Raw genomic sequence first — 21170 nt, 5'->3', positions numbered from 1 at the left:
TTAACTACTCCTACTTATTATCTCTTTGACTCTGTCCACCTATTTCACCTGTCCAGGTCTTTTTCTCTGTACCAAATTATCTTCACTCCTCTCATTTTTTTTAAAGATTTGATTTATTTATTCATGAGAGACACAGACAGAGGCAGAGAGATAGGCAGAGGGAGAAGCAGGCTCCCCACTGAGCAGAGAGCCTGATGTGGGACTTGACCCCAGGATCCTGGGATCACAACCTGAGCCAAAGGCAGAAGTCAATCTCTGAGCCACCCAGGTGTCCCAATTCCTCTCATTTTTTATCAAATGTAGAAAGGGGCTCATAATGGAATGAGATGATAGAGCTGTAAGAATTATTCAAATTCATGACACTAAATTATTTGATTTGTGTCTCCATATAGTGTCATAAATGGCTGTCATTATTATTTTTGTATATTGGGCTGATTTAAGTCACTGTTGGTAAGATTTTTCAGGTGGATGAAGTTGGGAGTGGGGAAAAAGGGAGCTGAGATAGTGGTGTTTATTGAACTAATTTAATGATTTATAATGTATTTATAATGAAAAGGTCAATATCAGGCTCAATTTAATTAGATTGTCTTATCCAGGTTGGTGTGGAATTGGGGGTGAGCAATAAACACTGAATCAAAAACCAACCAAGAAGGCAGTGGGGCTTCCTCATTACATAAGCTGAATAAGTGAAGCAAATGATTAAAGTCCCCTTGGAAGTTAAAAAAAAAAATATTGAGGCAAAGGCCATCTTAGGGTTTAAATACCCCATCTGTAATCCCTCGTATCAAATCAGTATTCATTGTGTATCAAATTTTAAATATGTGCCTTAGTCCTCTCAACACTCTTATAAAGTTTTAGAATTTACCTTCAAAAACTATGTTTGCATTGCGATTCAGCATCATTTCAGCACCTGCAGGGAAGGGGCAATGAACACAGAAAATAAGCTCACTGTTCTTGCTAATGTAGACAAAAGGACTCTGTAGAAAGTGCTTCTTGGGGTGCCTAAGTGGCTTAGTTGGTTAAGCATCCTTCTTTGGCTGAGGTCATTATCCCAGGGTCTTGAGATCAAGCCCCACATCAGGCTCCCTGCTCAGCAGGGAATTTGCTTCTCACTCTCCTTCTGCCCTCCCCCTCATGCTCTCTCTGTCTCATTTTCTCTCTCTCAAATGAATAAATAAAATAGTTTTTTTTTTTTTTTTTTAAAGAAAGCGCTTCTTAAGAATGTTAGTGTGTTAGCAGTAACTGCAATTCAAATAAGTGTGTTACAGGAGGGACTATGAATATCAATGCTCCTTACTATGGAAAAACAAACAAAAAAGGACATCTCTGCCAACGCCATAGCCTTGAGGGTTACGAAACATGCCATTTGATTGTCTTCAATCTTCTGTATGAATTGCCTACAAGATTCTTCATCTTCCCTGGACATGATTAATGGGAGCATATATCAACTCCAGGGGCTTCCACCTTCTCTACTGAGCTTCCCTTAAGAGGATCATCTACCATGGGGAACAATAAAAGATAGCTGGAACTTAAACCAAAAAAAGCATAAGGGTGGGGAGAAAATCAATCTATTTCACCACTAAACCTCAAATAAATAGATGACCCTGCTAGCAGCGCCCTTGGAGCCCTAATGAGATACAAATTGATCGACAAATGTTCTCCCTATGGAGAACTGTGACCTATTCAGCTCCAAAGAGCCAAAGACCGAGTTAAACCTCTTAAAATATCACACCCTTGGTGCTTTAACCATTTTCCTTTGTTGCTCTTTAATTTGAGACATTTGTCAAGGAAAGAAAATATATGCCTTCTGGGAATTCCCTTGTGGAGTTACAAAGGATGCAAATCTGGCCTGAGATATGGTAAGCTTTCCAAGAACGTCAAAACTCACACTGTTGCTTTTCTCATTTATTGCCCAGTTTTTCAGCTGGAGCTGGAATATGCCCTTCAACTCCATCTAACAATGCTTTTCGTAATGGATGCGTACCTAATATGAGAAGAGCATGCGCCATAGGTTTTAGACACCCATAGGATCACTGCTGAAACCAAAAGCCCCATTTTTAATCCCCAGATTAAACAAGGACAACCAGGAGGTGGAGAAGAGAAACAAAAAAGCTCATGGGTATGTCATCAGGAAGAAGGAAGCTGATGAACCTTGTGGTTTGTTTTGCTTACTTATCCAGGAGAATGAGACCTGTCACTGGGATTTCGTATTCAGCTTTATGTTGCTTGGAGCAAACCAATTTCTATCCCAGAATCTCAGTTGCTTCCTCTGTCATGGGAAAAGATCAGAGTATACAACCCAAGGGTCTTTTTGGGGTCTGTGATTTTTATTATTTTCCTTAGGCAGATTTGGGCCCTAAACAGTAGCAAACAAATTGCCAAAGATGAAAACCTGAGAAAAACATCATTTTCTTAATGACTTAAAAGACGGCAAAAATACCAGGTGATATAAGATGTCAAGAGCTCGTTACGCTTTTTGTAATACATTTATATTACATTTCATCATTCCAATACTCTTGCCCTAAAGAAATCTTGTGTCTGTATCAAATGGATCCTCTGGTCCAACTTCCTTATTTCATGGAAGAGGAAGCTGCTGTCTAAATCTCAGAGTTCCCAAATTATAGGAGATAGTGAGAGATGGAGAATATTTGTGAAAAGGGGGGATATATTATTTCCAAGGCATGCATGTTAACACACATGCAGGTAACACATACACACATACTTAATTCAAATAGTTTTGAAAACGGTACTGAGTAAAAGTATAAAATGAAAATACATTTTGTCCTTTCCCTTCGGGGGACTTTGATATGAGAGCTATGATATATATAAGTAAATTCAATACATGGAATTATGTCATTAGAACAGATAGAATAGTGTAAAGAAGGAGGGAAAGCCGTTTCCCACAGGGAGAGTCAAGGAAGGCTTTGTGGAGGATGTCATTTGAGATGGGCCATAAAACATGGATACTGTTTATATTTTAAAGACATTCTGGGTGGAGGAAACAGAATCCATCCATTTATTCACTCATTCATTCATTTACTCATTCACCCAACATCTATTAAGCAATGACAATGGAGGAGGCATTGTGTTTGATCCCAGACTATGAAATTAAATAAAACGAGGTCTTTGCCCTCAGGGGGTAGCACTTATTTGAAAAACAGCTAGGTGACCAGTTGATCTACATCATAAAATATGTGTAAGGGAATGGTGGACATAAAATAGGGAAGGCAGATTGGAATCTAATTGTGGAAAGACCTGAATCTCAGCTTGATTTTTTTTTTTTTTTTAGATTTTATTTATTCATGAGAGACACAGAGAGAGAGGCAGAGACACAGGCAGAGGGAGAAGGAGGCTCCCTGTGGGAGGCCCGATGTGGGATTCAGTCCCAGGACCCCAAGATCACGACCTGAGCTGAAAGCAGAAGCTCAACCACTGAGCCAGCCAGGTGCCGCTCAGCTTGATCTTTATTTGAAAGGTAATGAGAGGGTCACACAGGTTTCTAAGAAGATTGCAAGTACAACTTGATCAGCATCATGCTTTAGATAAAGGTCACCAAGCAGCCATAGGCAGCACAGGATAGATCTCAAAAAGTAAAACTAGATAGAACTCAAGATGGAAAAAGGAAAGAAAATTTTAGCAAACCAACACAAGGTTACTAATGATTTAGTACCTCTATTTGCAAAGCCTGACTCGGATAATCTCCTCGAGCTCCAGAACCAATATTTCTTCTGAAATGGCTCTCCTGAAGAGTCTTAACACTTTAAAAATACAAACATATGAAATCTCCGGAAGGAAGACCGGAAGGACTACATGGGGGGGGGGGGGCGGGGTGGCAGGGGCACAAGGCCCAGAAAGGTAGAGGGACTTGTCCAAGGTCATAAAGTGACTCAGAGAAGAGTCAGGAAAAGGCTCCATGAGTCATGGTTCCCAGCTTCTGCTCTGACCACCAGATGAAGCTCCTCCTTAGCAACGAGAGAGGACTCAGCCTTGATGCAGCCAAACTGGCTCTGTCTCTACTTCTTTGGCCTCCCCTAATGTCAGGACCATATCCTGTTACATTCTGTTCCACACCCCAGAATAAGTTCCAATGAACACATTTTGACTAGGTGGAAAGTGGTAGCAATGAGGTAGTTCACCTTGGAATATGACACCACCACTGCCCAGTGCAGGTAGTAGGGCCAGAGTTGGAAATGAAATGAGCAGATTCTAGGTCTGCAATGGGAACCATTCAGTTTACAAGGGTAAAGGTACTCAATGAATCTGGACAATATGGGAAAAGAAGACCATGGGTCAAGGGAGATTTGGGAGCATCTGCTCTTCGCTAATAAAACAGTCGTGCTCTGGGATAATATCTCACAATAAGGAAATGAGTATATTAGGATCAAAATGCCCTGAGGAGTTTGTTGATATCATCAAAGATGCCCGTTTTTTGTTAAAATAATACTTGCCGTCATCCTCCAATCCCTGAGATTCTAATTTACCCTTTTGCGGGCAAAGAGGATGGTTTTTACTGGGATTGTTTTAAAACCTCAGTCAACTCCAATACTCATCCTGGATGGAAACCACTCTTGCAAAATATCAGATTTGTGGTATGGGAGTAAATGTTAATTTTTCCTTTTTTTTTTTTTTTTGATTTGTACTTGCCATTATTCTTCCTTCTGGGCCTAGAATCTTCTTTTGCCGTTAATCATGTATGGCTCATTGAAATTATTGTTAAATTGCATTTTAATATAGCTTTTAATGCGCAATATTAAAAACATACGTTGGTCATTTATGGTGTAGAAATACAAGTATTCCTTGTACAGATCTGTAGGCATTCCTTGCAGTTCCAAGGTAAAGGTATATTTACAAGCGTCTGGGAGAAATGAGTAATAATACCTTTTTCTTATGAAACTATCAGTGTGGGAAAGCCAGTGTACTTAATAATTCTTTATAGTGGAGGGTGTATAAATCCAGTGTTTGTACTTGTATGGGCAAAATATGGCATTAAAAAATTTAAATTTCATTTAAATAAACTAGCTACATCCTTGAAAATTCTGTCAAAACCATGGAAAGCTGAGCTTCGCCATTAAGGGATGCATGCATAGGTGATAAAAATCTGAATAAATGCAAAATAACTTATCACCAAAGTCAGAAAAGTGTTACCTCTAGGGGTCGGGAGGAGGTTTTGTGAGAGAGGGCACATGGAGTGGGGGTAGTTCTAAGGGCCAGCCATGTTCTATTTTTTGACCTAGGTGGTGGTTACCCAGATGTTTCCTTTATTATATTGTTAAACTGTCCAAATATGTTTTATACGGTTTTCTGCATATAAGTTACAATTCACAATAAAAAAAAAGTTTTAAAAAGTTGGATAGTGCTGGAAGACTCCGTAATAAAAAACAGCTGTTTCTTTGTTCCTCTTTTTCTCATCTTTTAATTCCTTTTCAACAGATGAAGCCACGCTAGCTGTTCCTACTGGTATGGATCTATGTGTTTCTAAAGAAAATGATTATATATCTATTTTTCATTTTAAAAGTTTACAGGTCATGTATCTGCTTTCTTCTATAGGTGATGGAGAATTAACTCCAGTGCTTATTCCTCAACACACACAGGCGTGGGTGGGCTCTTTTCCTTCCTCCATCCTGCTCCCAGAGTCTTTTGGTTAAATTAATATTCAGTGCACACCTTATTATGACTGGGCATATTTTGTTTATAGCTTAGCCACCCAGTACTTTAAGATTACATTTCACCCTTTTGTACATTTTTACGCTCTCCTGATGGTTAAAATTTACTTCTGTTTTGTTTGTCTTTGCATTTTGTTCTATGTAACCATCACTCTTTTGGCTTCAACTATTTCCAAAGTGAAACAGTAAAATGTCCCCAATATTCTATTCCAACATTAGATATTCTATTGGTTTGTGACGTGTGCGTGTGCACATGGTTGTGTCTTTGCTGGTATCTCCTTTCTGTTGCCTAAAGCCACATAAGACATTGTTCAGGTCTGCTATCTTAGCTGTCTTCCTAAGACTTCTCTTCACCATCATCCTGGAAGTTGTCTTCACTTCTTCCCTATTTCATAAATCCTACATATTCCTCTTTTATGGATTACTGCCTTGGAGTGTGACGCCAGGAGCTTCCTGGAAAAAGATGTATGGCAGGTAATTTTTATGAGTGTTGGCAAGTCTGAAAATACCCTGATTCTACTATTACACCTCCTGATGGTTTGATAGGATTATAATTATAGTTTGGGATTTTTTTTCCAAAATTTTGAAGACCTATTTCTGCTGTATTCAAGCTCCCAGTAATCTCATTCATAGTTTTTCTTTGCATGTGCCTTATATTTGTTTGGTTTTTCTTCCTAGAAGCTTTTAAGATATTTTCTTTATTACTGGTGACCTAAAACTTTCTTACAAGGCACCTTGATGTGAATGGAATTTTTTTTTATTTGTAATATCAGACACAAGGTGATGTCTTTAAATCTAGAAACTCATGGGTTGTTTGTTTTGTTTCGTTTTGTTTTTAATCCCATGTAAAGCGCTTATATGCATTTTTGATGATTTTGTCCTCTAAATTCCCTCTTCTCATGGTGGGTATCCCTGGTCATCTTTGGTTTTCCTTCTCATTTCCTTTTTTTAAAATCTGTCTTCTAATTATTTGGTGGATTTTCTATCATTCTGTCCAATTTTTCATTTCTCCTTTGACAATCTCCCCTCTTTCTTACATAGAGGTATACTATGCTCTTACAAAAGATTGATTTAGGGACCCACTCTTGGCTTAAGATACATGTGCAGATTTTCTTTAGGATAAAAATAAAACCATTTAGCATGCATTCACAATTTGGCTCCTGCATCCCTTTGTAGTTCACTGTGTTATTGCTGCCCACAACTATCCATACACTCTTGAACAATTCCCAGTTCTTTGGGTGCTATGTTCTCTTTCATCTTACTTGTTACTCTTCTTTGCCTTGGGATGTTTATCTCTGTCCTTTCTCTGGTCAACTCCTACTTAATAATTCCATTTAAAAGCATATTCTTCTTGAAACTGTTTCTTTTCTTTCTTTTTTGAAAGCAGGATCATATTTGGACATTCTTAGAATATGCTAAATTACCTTGCTTCCAAATACTTTTGGTATAGGTGATATTTTATTTAAAATATTCATTTTAGGGCACCTGGATATCTCAGTGGTTGAGTGTCTGCCTTTAGCTCAGGTTGTGATCCCGGGATCACGGTCCTGGGATCAAGTCCCATATTGGGTTCCATGCGAGGATCTTGCTTCTCCCTCTGCCTGTGTCTTTACCTCTCTTTGTGTGTCTCTTTTGAATAAATAAATAAAAATCTTTTATAAAAAGTTCATTTTACGTGATTATAAATGAAGTACATATTCATACTATATCCTTAAAATATATTACATTTTAAAATTTTATTTATTTATTAAAATTTCTTAAAGTTTAAATTCAATTAACATAATGATGCCTTACTGGTAGAGGTAGAGTTCAGTGATCCATCAGTCTTATATACACCCAGTGCTCATCACATCACGTGCCCTCTGTCATGCCCATCACCCAGTTGCCCCATCCCCCCACCCACCGCCCCTCCAGCGACCCTCATTTTGTTTCCTATGATTAAGAGTCTCTAATGGTTTGTCTCCTTCTCTGATTTCATTTTGTTTTATTTTTTCCTCTGTTCCCCTATGCTCCTCTGTTTTGTTTCTTAAATTCCACATATGAGTGAGGTCACATGATAATTGTCTTTCTCTGATTGACTTATTTTGCTTAGCGTAATATCCTCTAGTTGAATGTGTTTTCTAACCCACTTCTTTTAGGCAATACACACTTTCCCACCTTGTTACAGTGACCCTGCTAATTAGCTCCAGAGTGTGCTGTATTCCTCACTTCATGTCATTTATTACACAGTATCACAGTTGTTAATCATCTCCCCTGTGAGATCTATTGTGCATTGTACTTGGGTAGGAGCCATGTCAGTCTTGTGTGCCCATCACTTACCAAGTTTGGGGGTGATAGTCTGGACTCAGTATATGAGGATATGAGGATAGTACTTGTTGCATGTATTAAGTGCTTACAGTGTTCCCTATATTATTTTAACTGTCCTTCATGTATTCATTCATATAACCATCACAAAGTCCTGGTGAGGTTGCTCCTACTATTATTCCTTTTTCAAAGATAGGATCATTAAAAAAAAATTAAAAATAAATAAATAAATAAATAAATAAATAAAGATAGGATCACTGAGGTTAAGTGGAATTCTCAATTCACTTGTAAGTGACACTTACTGATCTAAACCTAGACCTTCTGGTTCCAGACCCTCCATTTGCAACCCCTCACAATGAATACTTGAATGGGCCTAGGCAACAAAACACAAATTCGACTTTTCACAAAGGGAAAATAATTCTCAAATTAGTGCCATAGAAATGGAATTGCATAGAAAAGAGAGCTGACTTTCGGATATCTTCATAAAATGTGTCTAAGATTCTTTTTTCATTCTAGATATGAAAGCCTTATGCAAATCTCGATATTTTTAATCTCTAGAAAAGAACTTCCCAAGATATTTCAAAAGTTTAGCTAAATAAAACCTTTACATTAAAAAAAGATGAGAATATCAAACTCGTTTTGTCTTTCTCAAAGAGGATATATATTTCAAATCTATTTAAAAGTTACTTTCATAAATAACTGCATTTCATACCTTAAACTTGCTAGTGCAACATAAATGGAAGATTTAGGCCTTTTGAGGAGCTACATGTGAAAAGTTTTAAAACTAAGCATAAGATGTTAAGATGCAACATCTTAGAATAAGATGAAGAATCATATCATACCTCAAGACCAAGTTTTTGTTTTGCTTTTTTTGAATAGTCCCTTTCTCTTCCATATCTGAATTAGCAAAAGGACACAAGGGCATACCAGTGAAATAGCTTAAGTTTTTTTTTTTTTTTTTCCCAAATCACAGCCTTACCAATATATGAAAGGATTCATTGAAGAAAACTACAAATTCCATTTTTGATAAGGCAAGCTTCATGGCTGGGCAACTTGTTCTTTCCACAGGGTCCTGCACTTAGAAGAGTCCCATACTTGCCTTAATGTTTTTGCTACGGCTGTTTAAAAATTCATAGTAACTGTTAAACAAGAGGCTCACATTTTCATTTTGCACTGGGTCCTGAAATTTAGTTGGCTCATGCTATCTTTTGGCCAGATGTCCCTTCACATCAGAGGAAGCTGTGGTTGAATATTCAAAGCAGAGACCTAGGAGCTGGGATCACCAACTCCAATAAAAAAAAAAAAATCCATGACCTTTGATGAATTATTCAGCCTCTGCCCCATTTGGACTTCATGGTGGCTCTACTACCTGCTTCTTCCCATTTAATTCATAGCCGCATCATCAATTCCCAGCTGAAATATTTCAGTGGTCTGTTCATTTATTTTGTTGTCTTTCATTTTCCCTGATTCAATTTGTTCTTCACTCTGCTACCATTTATATACAAAATGAGTTCCCTTCTCCAAAATAAATGCTCATGTTTCTGTATCTGTCTGTGCTTATTCCATTCTTTAGTGAAGAATGTTCTTTTCTGATGCATCTGCAGATTGTAGTTCTTGCTCATTAAATCTGATAGGAGTCTTAGTTACAAGACAGCAGAACATTGACCCGGACTAATTCAAGAGGAAAGAAGGAAATTATTATTTTTTAATTATAAAAAGTTTATAGATTTATAGATATGGCTGAGTTCAGGACACAGAAGGTTACTAGCACCCAGAATCTCAGCACTGAATGGTATCCTTTCCATCGTGTTATCTTCAATCTCAAGCTACACTTGTGACTCCAGCAGCCCCATGCTCACATCACTACAAAAACAGATCCAACTGGCCATAGGTCCACAAATCCATAGATTTAATAGTGATAACAGGGACACATGGGTGGTACAGTCAGTGAAGTGTCTGATTCTTGGTTTGGGCTCAGGTCGTGATCTCGGGGTCATGAGATTGAGCCCCACATTGGGCTCTACACTCACCATGGAGTCTACTTGAGATTCTCTCTCCCCTTGCCCCTCCTGCTTGTGCTCTCTTTTTCTCTTTCTAAAATAAATAAATCTTTTAAAAAGATGGTGATGATCAATGTTTTAGGTTTTATAATATTTATTGATCTGAGACTGATATAATGGGGTTTTCTGATTAATTTGGCCTATAATGACCTGAGACTGATAGAATAATGGGGTTTTCTGATTAATTTGGCCTATAATCATGAATACTGGGTGGAGTTTCTTCCATTTGAATCATATAGATAAAAAACAAAGGGGATATGTCCCCACTTCACTCTGGCATCAGAAGAAAAGGGAGTTGATATTGAGATGATCCTCAGGTTCATAACCACTTGTGTTGGTACAGCATTGAAACACTCACCTATTTGTTGATAATGAGCCTTTTTCAAGTGGCCTGAAATCTTATGTCTGTTCTAGACAGATTGGCCACACTCAGTATCACTCTGATGTCTCTGAGATCTACAAGCTAAAGGGTTAAGGACTGGCCATAGCAGAGGGTTTCTAGAATTCTTCTTAGACTCCAAGATCAGCTCTCATGTGGCTGGCTTCACAACTCTGCCTTATTGGTTGTTTTATATATTTATTTGTCTGGGGAAAAAAGTTTCATCTTTAGGATAACGAGAACTTTTAATGGTAGTGTTTTAGGATTTAAATTTGATAGCAAATGTTAGACAACCAAATCATGAGTGGCTTAAACAACAAGGAGGCTTAATTTTGGTCACATAAAAACAGGTGGACAGCCCGGTGCTGGTTTGGCAGCTTCTTAGTAACTGGGAAACTCTAGGTTTTTCTTTTGTGTTGTTCTGCCATTTTTCATAACTGACTACAGCTTGTGATATGAAATGTTTCTCAAGCCCAGTCATCATTTTGCCTTTCATACAGCATGAGATGGCTGAAGGGCATACTCCCATTCTTTAATGACATTTCCTAGACCTCCATATGTCTCCTAGAAGTTACATACACAATTCCCTTATATTTCATTGGTCAGAACTTAATCTGCGCATGTAGTTCTAAGAAACAAAGTCCATGCGATTATTCTAGAACCATGTGTCTAACAAAATAGTAAGATCTTATTGTTATAGAAAAAAACCCAGGTATAAGTAGACAATTGCTTCATAGTCTTCAACTCATCATGGGAAAAAGATCTTAGGAGGAACATCATTCTTCAAGAAATGTTTGATGGGCTATTGGAACCTTAGCAGAAAGGGGGAAAGAAGAAAGCAAGAAAGCAAAAAAACAAGCAAGCAAGAAAGAAAGCGAGAGATCAAGAGCTACTGAGATAGAGCAAGAGAGCCAGCAGGAAAAAGAAGAAAAAAAAAAAAAACCTTATTTTATATCTCAAACTGGTAATGAGGGACCATGTAGAAACCATGACTTTTATTCTGAAGAGAGAGGGTCTCTCTTCTAAACTCTATTTTCCATACCTCCATCCAATATAGGTGTTTTTCTTTCTGCTTGATCTCAACCACATATGGCACATGAAATACAAGCAGGAATTGTGTATGTTCAAAACTCTAACTCCTCTGGCTAATACTTGTCTCTCTCTTCTCTAAACTCTTAAAACACTTAGAGCTTATATGAAGCAATTAATTTACTGAACAAATATATATTGAGCATATGCTATAGGTAGAATGTTCATTTAGGAGCTAGGGAAACATTAGTGACCAAAAAAGTTACATTTTTTCAAGCATAGAAAAACTAAAAAATGAATAAGTAAATGATGGTTTGTGCTATACATTGGCAAAATAGAGGGAGGTATGGGAGACTGGGAGGACTGCGAGTTCTGGGAGTGGGGACTTGCAATTTTTAAGTAAGGTACCCCACTGAGAAGGTGGTATTTAAACAAATAAAGAAGGCAAGAGAATGAAGTACTAAGAAATCTGGGAGAAGAATCTTTTAGGCCTGGGAAGAAGAAGCTCAAATGTCTCGATGTGGAAGCATGCCCATCCCGTGAATAAATATCTATTAACTGGCCCTGCCAGAGTGTGTGCAAGTGGGAGATGAGGTCAGAGACTAACTACATCACAGAGTGCCTACTAGGCCATTTAAGACTTTGTATTTTACTCTGAATGAAATGTGAAGTCATTTAAAGATTTTTGAACAGAGAAGGAGCATGATCTGTACTAGGTTTTAGAAACATCATGCAGTTAGCAGGATTAAGATCAGACTTTGGAGAAATATGAGTAGAGGTAAGAAGAGCAACTTGGAATGTACTGCAATAATTTAAGACAATACTATATAGACATTATATATAGAGAGAAGATAATGCCAACAGTATAAACTGACAGGTTGGACATGGGGCGTGAAAGAAAAGGAGGAATCTAGAATGACATTAAGACATTTGAAGAATGGAGTTATGATTTGGCCAAGATGGTAAGGCGTAAGAAGCTTTTGGGCAAATTCCAGTAGTTCAGTCTGTTAGACATCCAAATGGAGGTGTTGAGTAGTTGTCTGGCTAAGTGGAACAGCCTGAGCTAGAAATGTAAATGTGGGGATCCTTAGCATATAGGTGGTATCTCTACCATGCTACTGTCTGAAATCACCAAGACACTGAGTGGGGGGTAGGAAAAAAAATAAAGAAAACCCATGGTTTGGGCATGAGGGGTGGATGGCATATTCAGTGTTTCCAGGTTGACAGGAATAAATGAAGTACCAAAGGAGAGTGATAATGAGCAGCTAATGAAGAAAGCTAAAAAAAAAAAAAAATATGTAGTGTGATACTATGGAATCCAAGCAATGAAAGTGTTTCCAGGATGAGTGACGACCAACTGTGCTAAACACATGCTGACAGATCATAAGAGTTGAGGACTAATCATTGATCATGGATGTTAACTACATTGAGAGTCTCTGAGGATCTAAACAAGAAAAGTTTTAGTGGAAGAGTAGGGGCAAAAGCCTGGTTGGAGTGGGTTTAAAATAATATGGAAAGATACAAATTGAATACAAGGAATCGTTTCCTGAAATTTTGCTATCTGGGGGAACAGTTTGCTTTCTTTCCCAAGACACAATAAATAACAGCATGTTTGAATCACGATGACAACACTATTGAAAGAGACAATTTGCTAATATAAGAATAAGAGGAAATAAGTGCTGGAGCAGTAATCCTGATGGACCAGTTGGATCAGAGCATAAATAGTTGGCCCACAGTCACAAGATGGCAGAGGATTTGGGTGAGGAACTGGGAGGTCAGTGGCCTGGTGAAGATTTTGTAGGTGTTCCTTATGTCTTACCTTTAACTAGTTTCTCACTAAGTCACTGATATTATGTTTATCTGTTAAGATTATTTTTCCAGGCCAAAACCTGTCTTATGTATTTTTTTCAACACCTGTCTAGCCAAGATATGAGTAATTGTTTATTTAACTTTGATAAATAACATGGCAAATAGGCACTCCACTATTATCAGTGAATAATTATCTCTAAAACACTTGAGACCAGAACGGGCTCCTGTGATAAAATCTTAAGTGTGATATTTACTGACAAAAGATATCATCGATGAAGTAGATTTTACCCATAGGTTATTAAAGAATTGATAAAAACCAGTTTTAGTTTTTGAAGTTCTACTCTTCTTGGTTTAAATGTGGGTTTTCTTTCATTTTACTGTGAAATGTACTTCACATGGAAACATGAATAAAATAGATGTATCATAATGTGAACCACATATGATTAAGTAAATATAACATTGCCTTCCCTCAAATAAAGAAATGACATCATCATCCCCTTGGGAGACTCAGGTTCCCTTCTAGGACCATCTTGCCCGTCGAGGTAACTGCCATCCAGACTTATATTAAAATCATTTCCATTTTCTTCATGGTTCATCACCTACGTGTGTCCCTTTAAGTGATAGTGTTTATTTTTATCTGTCTTTGAGCTTATATGAATGGAGTCCTATCCCTTTGTGTGTGATTTGTTCTGGGGGTGAGCGAGTGTGCATGTGTGTTAAAAAATGTTAATATTTGGAGAATTTGACTGAAGGCTATTTGGGAAAGTTCTGATATTTCAACATTTCTGAAAGTCTGGAATTAAAAAATAAAAAAATACAAAGCATCTTTAAGTGTGCATTTTCTATCCTGTTGCAGTGCCACCTCTGCCATCCATTAAGTGTATATATATGTATATATGGTCTATTGTTGAGCTGCCAAATACTTTTGCATTGATCTATATGTTTATCTCTGTGTAAATTCCACCTTATTTTAATTACTATAGCTTTAAAATGAGGTTTGATATTAGGAAGGGAAAGTTCTCCCACATGTCCTTCATTAAGAGTTCTTAATTATTTATGATCTGTTGCAATTTCATGTAAATTCAAAAATGTGCTCGTCAAGGTCTACCACAGGAAAAAAAATGGCATTTTTATTGGGATTGCATAAATCTGAAGATCAATTTCGAAGACCTGAACTATTTCCAATATTAAGGCAATTACCAAAGAGATAAGCAAAAACCCCTCACTTTAATTATGAATTTGCTCATTTTTCTTTTAGCTAGTTTTATTCTGTATTCATGCATGTTTGTAGCATAAAGCCATGTCATTTAGTCCACATACATCTGGAGTTGCGACATTTTTCTAATGAATTAAATCTTTAATCACTATGAAGTGACTCTTTAACTCAAAAAGTATCACTAGTATAAAATCCATTTCATTAATATCTGCTTTCAGCAAGAGATTTGGTCTCAACGACTTAGCCTATTACTAGAAACAGAAATCTACATTTAAATCTTAATCCATCTGCCAGGACTTGTTATATATGGTGTAAAACAGAGAGATAGTTTCATTATTTTCTAAGGGCAGACCAGTGGCTCAGTGCTTTTTCAGTGCTAATTGCTCTTTTCTAAGTAATTGGTCAGGTCATCTTGTCATATATCAAGAGTCCATATACCAGTGGGTTTATTTCTGTACTCTACTTGCTCTGCTGCTGAAACACTTGTCAGCACATAGCAGCACTGACAAGATATTAAGGAGTGACCGTGCCAAAATTTATGGGAAAGCTGGAACCGAGATAGCTACAAAGAAAAGTACCGTGATACGGTGCTGATGGGATTTACCTACACTGGCAAACCTGGTCTGGTAACTTTGGCAACCACAAGGGGGCAGGGAAGGGTGTTCACTGGGTCGGAAGTCCAGTCCCAAAGTCTTTCCAAGGTAGAAAGTCAGGTGGAACCTCCCACATCAATATAGGACTACCAAGATTCTAAGGTGGTTATTGGTAAGAAATAGAGAGAAGGGGTAGAAACAGATACATAATTACAGCTCATTTGCATGTTGTTAGACATCATCATGTAGAGTCAAGATGTATTTTGTTATTTTATAAGGACTTTTTTTTTTTTAAGATTTTAAATTTATTTATTTCCTGAGAGACACACAGCTAAAAAGGCAGAGACACAGGCAGAGGGAGAAGCAGCTTCCTGCAAGAAGCCGGAAGTGGGACTTGATCCTGTACCCTGGGATCATGATCTGAGCCAAAGGCAGACACTCAACCACTGAGCCACCCAAGTGCCCCTTATAAAAACTATTATACTCTCTTTAGCTCCAAGCAATTGTCCACATACATAATCTCATCTCTTCTTCTTTTTTTTTTTCTTTCCAGCGACACTATTTCTCTCCATTCTGCAGTTAAGTGTAAGAGATTCACTTGAGGGTAAGAAATAGGTTTTCAATATTTCTAGTTGTAAATATTTTAGAATTTTTCATCCTGGTATATCTTAGATATGAATGTTTATTAGCTCTCTCATCTTTTTGTTACCCCAACTCCAATAGAATCTCCAGTTGAGAAAGCTTTGTTTTAGTCAAATCAAATTAATATTATGAGCTCTAAAAAAGCTACAACTGAATGCCAATTATAACAATATATTATTTTTACTTCTTAGCTAAGGGGAAAGAGTTAGTGACAGAACCTTGGAAATAAAATTATTTCTGTACATTGAAAGCAAATGAGTGAAACTGAATATGCTTATTTCATCCATAAAATTAGCCATGTAGCTTCTGAATGCTTGAGCCATGGAATGAAACACTCAATTTCTTAAAAAGAGGCTAAAATATTATACCTACTATATCAACCCCAAATCAAAATTCTGATAAATCATTATTGTCTTCATGCATAGATTCCCAAAGTTGTTCTCTCTGCTGGGATTCTACAGAAAACACCTAAAAAGTCATGGATATTTTAGCTTGCATATGAAATTAAATATATTATTGCTCTTCCACCCACATATTCATTGAATATTGTTTTACAGCTAAATTTTTAAGAAGAGAATATTAAAGTTAATGATTAAATCAAGTCCTCGATCGAGCTACCATCCCAATAAAATGGATTTTCTTTCACCACATGTGTGTCAGAGTTATTTGCCTAATCATATTTATTTTTTTGGTCTTCTCCCCCTGTTTTTTTTTTTTTTAATCAGACACTGATATCATTTTAAGTTTTGTTTTGTTTTGTTTTTACATCTTGCCTTATTTTCTTAGGATATTCAGCTAGTGGTGGAGAAGAAAGAAAATAATGGGTGAAAGAGCTAAATGCTAGGCTGCCTTTCAAATCATACTTTCAAACATCCTGCAAATCCACATTTCCCTGCTCATCCTTTTTTTCTTGATCAATATTTCCTTCGTTTTTTATGACTCTCCATATGAACAGTATCTGCATGAATGTTTCTGTTTGCAGAAACTCACATAGATTTTGTTATATAAATTACACATTGTGCATACAAATGGATATCTTGTTTTTGTTCAAATATGCTTACATAAAGGTTTTCATGTAACAAAACAAAAAAAGGAAATCGATTCTGAATTTGGCTCATTGCCTAATTTATTACTACTTTATTTTATTTGACACTCAGACACAAGTTTGTTTTCATGGCTCAGATAAAGAAACTGGACACCCAGTTCCCTTCTGTGGGAATTTGGTCTCATTTATGTGACACCACCCAGATTACCTCCACCCCTTCCTTACCACCGCCCCTATACTCACCTAAAGTGAGTTAAAATATTTATTGGGTTGTGAGAGTAAGGATTCTTTTTTCTAAAATTTCATATAAAATAATGGTGCAGTATTGGTCATGACCAACAGAGTCTAAGGCTCCTTTGTAACCACTAAATGTAGGAAAACCCACAAATTACTGTTGGAGAGGGGTTGGCCTTGAGTTCTGGCTTCAATGACCCTCTCCCTCTAAATTCAAATACCCTGCATCTGTGTAAATAAACATCTCTAGGTGTATGGTAAGGGAATATTTAGCACGAATATGTTTCATACAAAATTAGCAGCAAAGAAAAACTTTAGGCTTGTAATTACATAAAAAAATTTAAGCCGTTAGCATAATTAAGATGTTTCTTCCTTTTTCCCTTAAACAGGTAGGATATGATCCATCATTCTTTTGCGTGGATACTCTCATTGATTGAATTTCCAAAGTACTATTTTTTTTTCTTCCTTCCATGAAAGATGTATAATGATACTTGTATTCTGGCAAGAAGCTAAAGTCTAACATTAAATGTTTATTGGTTATAAACACTAAATTTAGCATTGAGTGTCTGCCAATGGGATCTAGGGGGAGGAAGCCAATGGATAAGCTTCTTACTTGGGAGATACTAGCTAAAAGTCTCATGGTTAGCTATAAGTAGAAAGGAAGTGAATTCAGACAAGATAAAGCCTGAGTCATTTGGCTCTAGAGAGCATGTCTTAGTTTTCACACTCATTTTCCCATTTTTGGTTGTTCCTTTTCTGTTCCTAGTTTCTGATATCAAAACTTCCTTTTGAAAGCAATGCTGAAAAGTCTAGCTTAGAGCTCTGTTAGGGAGGTAGTAACTCATGAAAGTATATATTCAGGGAGGTGCTCATGGATGTAGTCTAGTCTGTCATCTTGCTTTTGAATTCTTGGAAATCATTGTATCTTAACACATTTCATGTTTTGGAAGTGATGAAAAAAGTGACCTCGACTCAACTGGATCTTGGACATTATCTCCAGATAAGTCAGACACCCACTGCCTACAGGTTTATCTCATTCTTAATAGAAGGAATGGAAGTACATATTATCAGTTCATGTCATTAGAAGACTTCTGAGTAATAGTATCGGAGAGAGTATAAGTTTCCAAGGTGATAGAGAAAACTTCTAAACTGCATATATATCTTTCAGACTCATCTTGGACCACCAGTATGGTCAAAAGCCTTTTATGATTTCTTATCTCCAACGGAATCACAATAGAGGCCAGCCGCACAATGCTATAGAGGTCATCTGCCGTAGCCTTCTCATTTATAAGCGTGACAACGGAGTCACTTAGGTAAAGGTTGTGGGAGGATCAGAGTTGGCAGTAGATCAGAACTAAAACCCAATTCTTTTGACTCATCGGCCAGTGTTCCTTCACATTCATTAATTCTGTTTACAGATAGTCTCTCATGTTGTTTTTCATATCCCTCTACTTGTGTCCAAGACCCATCAAAACCTTGCCCCATCTAACCAATTAATTTCATTTTCTGTTAGTCTCACAACATGAACATTTCATCACCATCAAGCTGAACTCCTAGCTTCTATTTATCCCTTGCTAGAGGGACCAAATATCTCATTTTGGCCAGGACTGCTCTGGTTTTAGCACTGAAAAATCCGGTGGACCTTTTCAATTCCAAGCAAACTGGCTTAGTTGATCACTCCACCACATACACTTCTTGGGTACCATTGCTTTAATCTTCTTTTTTTTTTTTCCTAAGATTTTATTTATTTATTCATAAGAGACACAGAAAGAGAGAGAGAGAGAGAGAGAGAGAGAGAGAGAGACAGAGACACAGGCAGAGAGAGAAGCAGGCTCCATTCAGGGAGACTGACGTGGGACTCGATCCCGGGTCTCCAGGATCACACCCTGGGCCAAAGGCAGTGCTAAATCGCTGAGCCACCCGGGCTGCCCACTTTAATCTTCCTGTCTGCAATTTTCTTCCCCCATTTCCAGATTTTCTGGATGATTGAAGAAAGCTCAAAACCCATTTCATTCAGGCAGCCTTCAATTCTCATCCTTACCTTTCTATGGTTCTTAAATTGTGCTTTACACAAGTAAACTTTTAATTAAAGGCTAGCTTGCCTTGCTTGAAGATTATTCAAGACACATCATCTCTCCTAGAGTCAAAAAGTAGACTATAACTTATTATGGAATAGATCAAAGAGATAAAATGAAGTTTGCTTCAGGGAAGTGCTGCTGTAAGGTAGGCACTGCCATAGGTACTTGGTCTCATTTATAGCATCAGACTCTGTAAGGTTGGTATTACTAAATCTATTTTACATTAATCCATTAAGTTGAACAGAGTATTTGACCAAAATTCAAACCCAGGCCTATCTGGCTCCTTCCACTACACCACACTTGCTGCGTAGCAAACACGTTGAATGTTTTTGAATGTCTCACAGCTATTAACAAAGCACAGAGCCTAAAGTACATTCTCAAGAAATCCTTGCTATTTTGTCCTGATTGCTTTTCTATTTAAATCTACAAAGTCACGCTAATAGTGGCAGAGGAAGTAGGTTTACTAATTTATTTTTTGAAATAGTAAGTCAGAGAAAATGTGCCTTTCACCCACTTGAAGCAGAGTTGTATTTCATAGGCTGGTTAATAATCATCAATGAGTTCATTCTCTGTGTCTTATTCCTGGAGACTTAAGAATAAGGCCAAAATGATCAATGTCTTCTCTATCTATAATGTCTTGTCATAATTTTGACTTTCTCTGCCTTTCTTACTTTTTTCCTTTAAAAAAAAAACTTTAGATCTACACTGCTCAGTAGAGTAGCCACTACCCCCAGCATGGCTCGTAAAAGTGAGACATTCTGTATGCATGGAATACACCCCAGATTTCAAAGATAGAATAAAAAATAAGAATGTAATATAGTCTGTTAGTGATTTTTAAAATATTGATTACATGTTTAAATGATGACATTTAGAACATATCGGGTTAAAGAAAACATTAAGATTTGATCTTGCCTGTTCCTTTTCACCTTTAAAAATTTTGGCTATCAGAAATTTTCAATTAGCAATAATCGCGCCTTGGATAAACCTCATTGGCTATGATACTGTCACTGCGCAAAGCTTGGCTATCAGAAATTTTAACATTACACATGCGGCTTGCATTTTGGATCTGTTGGGTATCATTACTATAGATGATTTCTGGAGACATAGGGTGATGAATATTTTTTATTCATTTTCCTTTGAGAAAATACCATGCTTTAATACAGTCGTTTAGAATTTTTCCCGATAAAATTATATATTTAAATATTATGTTAGGCTTTCAAATTAATAAATGTTAACGTACATCCCTAGATATGATGAGACAATGATTTTTTTTCCCGATAAGTAAATAACAGTAAAAGGGAAGTTACGTAAGTCACATGTATATAAGTGTGACAGTGAAATTTCAGTATTGTTTTTGAGGCATGCATCATGATATTCAAAGATACACACTTAATAAGCCTCTTCTTACTTTGGATTTCTGTATGTTTGTCATGGAACTTAATTTTAATCAAACTGATAGTTGAGAAAAATAAACAAAAAAAATTCATAGTCACTCGGAAAACACAAGATACTTTTTTTGGGAGGGCGCATAGTACACAGTGCAACTATTTTTTAAAATCTTTTCAGAGATGCCTGGGTGGCTCAGTGGTTGAACATCTGCCTTTGGCTCAGGGTGTGATCCCGGGGTCCTGGGATCGAGTCCTGCATCAGGCTCCCTGCATGGAGCCTGCTTCTCCCCTTTGCCTGTGTCTCTGCCTCTCTCTCTCTCTGTGTCTCTCATGAATGAATAAATTAAATCTAAAAAAAAAAAAAAGCTACCTTTACAGAGCTGGAATCTGTGATACTCAGATCTGACAAAGCTCTGAATCCTGTACAGCATTTTCTTATCAAAGGATGGCAGTAAATTGCTTCATTAAAGCTCTTACAGGAAGCAAAATGCTCCACCCTCTTGCAGCTGGTGTGATTTAGGAATTCCTAGTAAATGTACTAATTATTTCTAAATGATGGAGCTTTCCCCAGTTCCATTTCCAAATCCTAGCCAACAGATTGACAGAAGACCATAGGAGAGAGGTCTGTGGGTATAGGTTCAGGGCATGTGTGCACACACAAAAAGGAACAGGATCCCCTTTGGTCACTGAGTAAGTGCCTATGGTAGCCTGGGACTTCCTGGTCCAGGGA

The 21170-nt window shown here is 37.2% G+C and overlaps 1 long non-coding RNA gene and 1 pseudogene across 1 annotated transcript in view; one reads left to right on the top strand and one right to left on the bottom strand.

The window, feature by feature from the left end:
* Positions 1-21170, top strand: part of LOC112651093 (uncharacterized) — a 56850-nt gene that overhangs the window by 24042 nt on the left and 11638 nt on the right. Inside the window, exon 4 of the long non-coding RNA XR_007412834.1 lies at positions 15607-15657. This is a non-coding gene — a long non-coding RNA (uncharacterized LOC112651093). The remainder of the gene's footprint in view (positions 1-15606; positions 15658-21170) is intronic.
* Positions 19966-20071, bottom strand: LOC112651097 (U4 spliceosomal RNA; annotated as a pseudogene).

The sequence above is a fragment of the Canis lupus genome, chromosome 9 (genome assembly GCF_003254725.2).
Source record: "Canis lupus dingo isolate Sandy chromosome 9, ASM325472v2, whole genome shotgun sequence".
NCBI lineage: Eukaryota > Metazoa > Chordata > Mammalia > Carnivora > Canidae > Canis > Canis lupus.
Note: the sequence above shows the minus strand (reverse complement) of the source record. Positions and strands in the feature narration are given on the sequence as shown.